Source organism: Melospiza melodia, chromosome 7, assembly GCF_035770615.1.
Source record: "Melospiza melodia melodia isolate bMelMel2 chromosome 7, bMelMel2.pri, whole genome shotgun sequence".
Taxonomy (NCBI): Eukaryota; Metazoa; Chordata; class Aves; order Passeriformes; family Passerellidae; genus Melospiza; species Melospiza melodia.
Window position 1 is genome coordinate 885,839 of NC_086200.1, and position 3,584 is coordinate 889,422.

General features: G+C 37.1%; 1 long non-coding RNA gene across 1 annotated transcript; it reads left to right on the forward strand.

The window, feature by feature from the left end:
* Positions 1-303: 303 nt before the first annotated feature.
* LOC134420448 (uncharacterized) lies at positions 304-3,057 on the forward strand. Its single transcript, XR_010028354.1, has 3 exons — positions 304-464; positions 1,678-1,824; positions 2,288-3,057. It is a non-coding gene; the product is annotated as an uncharacterized LOC134420448 (long non-coding RNA).
* The last annotated feature ends 527 nt before the right edge of the window (positions 3,058-3,584 follow it).

The following is a 3,584-nucleotide window of genomic DNA, read 5'->3' on the forward strand; positions in this document are numbered from 1 at the left end:
AGAGGTGTGGCCTGGGCTTGTGCTGTGGGAGGAGCTGGGTAAGAAATGAAACTGAACAGAAAAACAGTGACTTTGGAATGCTGGGGTTGTGCTAAATCTGGTCATGTATTTGTGTGAACTTTGTAACAGTCTGTGATTATAGATTACATACAAATAAACAAACAACAAAGCAAAACTCTCCTTTATTTTAGTTAATTTTAACTAGCTAAAGCAAAAACATTCCCTAAACTGTAAAGTTTTTCAGTGACTTTTGATTGCTGGGGTAGTACCAAACCTGGTCATATTTTTGTGTGAACTTTGTAGCAGTCTGCGATTGTAGACTGTGCTCTGTAATTACACCAAGAAGATTTTTAGCAACTGAATTCAAATCAATATTTCCTTGCTGTCACATAACTCTTTTGTAGGAGAATCTTGTAAAAGAGCACTCTGGCAGTGTGATTCCTGACAGTGAAAAGAAACACAAGGTAACTTTAACTTTTTAATTGCTTCTACAATTTGGTAATATTTACATTTGTAGAATCAATTGAAGTGCCATGAGAATTTATTTGCATTCAACAAAAGACATTGGAATGCTTTTGACTTCAATCTTTTTAAATTATAGAAAATACAAATTTATGTTCCTGACTCCTAAACCTTGTTTAGATCTATACAGTGAATCTATTCATGTAAAAATAGAAAATCTCCAAATTATATTCCTGAAATAAACAAAAATTAAAATAAAAATAAAAAATGCCTCCTTCAGTATAGGAAGCCTCTTGGGCAGTCCAACATTGAAGTTTTGTAACTCCTAACAGTGAATTTTTCTTGTTGCATTTTTCTGCCTATATTTCTTACTTCTCTGTAGATGAATTTTTTCCCCCTGGGATAAGAAGGGATTTTAAAGGGTCACACCATTCCATGGAGATATTAGACAGCAGTTTCTGGAAGGGCTCTCCCAGTGTGTAATTTTTCTTGCTCAGTTGTTGATTTTTTAATGTCTCTAGAACTGATTTACTTAGTCTTTAAAAGTGTCCATTTGTAAAGGCACTTTTCCTCTATGAAAGAAAAAAAAAGCTGATACAGCTGTAAAAATGGTCAAAGTATCAAAGTAGTCCTGATTGCAGAACTCACCCTTCTTCCCTGTCAGGAGTTCACTTGTGGTTTTCACATTGGAACAATGGAATCCAGCACCATTTTGATGTTATCTGTCTAAAAAAGGACTGCACTGGACCATTCAATGCTTCTCAGTTTCACTTCTAGTGAAAAGACTATTTTAAATAACACCAATCTTGATGTAGCTATCAATCTTTCTCTGAAAGCCTTTTCCTGCAGTTTTGTTCCCATTTTCTTTGATGTTTGATAGAGTCCAATGTAGTGGCTACAGTTCAGAATAACCTGAATTTCTGCAGATAAGCACAGAGAACTTAAATACCATGTGCCATGAAACTCAGCTCTTCCATAGCTTCCCCTTCATTCTCCTCATTTGGCAACAAAAATAATATAAAAAATGATATTTCCACCCCACCCCACTTTGTTTGGGTCTTTGCTTCATGTTTGGATGGAAAGATCAGAGTTCCACCATTTCTCTCAGGTGAATTCTGGGACACTCAGACTGTCAACTGGGTCCTGAGTTTGGCTTTAGATTCCATACTTACCCCATAAAATATAATATAAAAAGAGAAACATTTTCTTTCCCAGACATGTGTTATAAAGACTCCTCCAATGGATAAAATGCAGAGTGGAAGAAGCACAAACCTGCCTGCAGGGCAGAGCAGCAGGAAAAAGCAGAAAGTGCTTGTGCAGCTGGACACTGAGTCAGACAGCTCTGAGCACACTGACCTCCTGGTAAGAGCCAGAGAACAAATCATGTGCTGAGCAGCTCTGAGCAGCTCTCACTGCTGGGGCTGAGAATGGAAATAAAGAGTTTGGGCTTCCACATTCCAGCCAATATTTATGTGTATATTTTTAATTTATTGGTTCTTTCTGGAATTGTCATTGTATGTATATAATTAACATTCTTTTTATTGAACTGTTATGCCTCATAATGACATCTTTTTTTTCATAGTCTAATATCCTTAGGGGGAAAGAAAAAGTATTTTTAATATAGTGTGACTAAGTAACTTTTTAATTTATTAGAGCATAGTCTCGGAAGAAGAAATGTTTAAAAATTTGTACAAAGATTATCCACAAGCTTCACAGTTACATTCCACAGCACCAAAAAAGGTATGTTAGCCTTTCCTAAGATTAAACCAAGCAGTTAATCAGATTGTTTACAGAAACGAAAGGATGGCTTTATTTTCCTTCCTAGAGCCCAGCTCCATGCAGTGTGAAATCTCCAGGCTCTGCTCTGAAACTCAAAACCATGAGGAGGATGCGCGAGGCGGGCTGGACTGCGCTCTCCAAAATGGACAGGAAAAGGAAAATTAAAGATGCTGTAAAGATGCTGTAAAGATGCTCTTTGCTTAAAATCCAGAAATGCCCAGTGCCCTGGCATTGCTTGCAGGGCTGTTTTTCTCTCAGAGTTGGTGCTTTGTTGCATTTTTCTGTCATACTCAGTGTGTTTAATACTGTGTTCATTCCTTTACACATATAAACTTTATAGATCTATAACTGCAACCCCTGCAGAGCATCTTCCACCTTTCCTCCCTTGTGCTTCAAAATGTTGGGACACAAATTAGCCAATTTTAAATTTGGAAATAAATAGAACTACACAGAAAGTTGTTTCAAAGCTGCTTCTGGCTTAGAAATTAGAAATTCTGGTTTCAAAGAACTTCTGTTCTTTTACATTTACTCTGTTTTCCTTAACATATAACTACTTAGTGGAAGAAATGTAGCTGTTAAATGAATGTTCTTTTACCTGAAGTCCTCTTGCTTTTTCCTGCATTTTAATGGCTGTTAGACCTGTCTTTTTAGACTGTTTTGTTTTCAGTATGTTAAAATGGTTTCGAAACTTCTAAAATTTCAGTAGAATTACTTGTATTTAAAAAGATTTCAGCTTCACAAGGAGTAAAATATGCACGTTATAAGATTGTGAAACCAATGTGAAGATGCCATTAAATTGTTTATCTGAAATATAAAGGGTGGGACTATTTGTTGTTGCTTTAAATATTTGAACACGGACATAAATCACCCACCAGCCTTCCTAGGGACCAGCAGAACTGCAAGGATAGATTAGAACATCTATTTCTGTATTAATCCTTGGTTAATCTTTGTCAGGATCTCTGGCTGGTCAGAGTGACCCTGAGAAAAGTTCCAAAGTCTCTTTTCCCAGTCTGGTGCTTGAAGAAGGAGTCAGGGCTCTTCATTTCTCAGTCTCAAGGTTGTTTATTTTATCTTATCTATAAAAAATTTTCTCCTGTCCTGCCAAGGTGAGCTCAGCAAGACAGTTCCAGGCACTCTGCCTCCCCCAGGGCTGTGTTATGTCTTTATACTAAAAACGACATATACAATGTTTACAATTACTTTCCAATACCCATCACCTATGTTAGACAGTGAGCTTCTACTCTAAACCAATCTGTAAGTGCCAACACCACAGCAGAAGATGGAGGCCAAGAAGAAGAAGGAGAAAGCTGGACACATCCAGTTCCCACCATCTTCCCTACTGA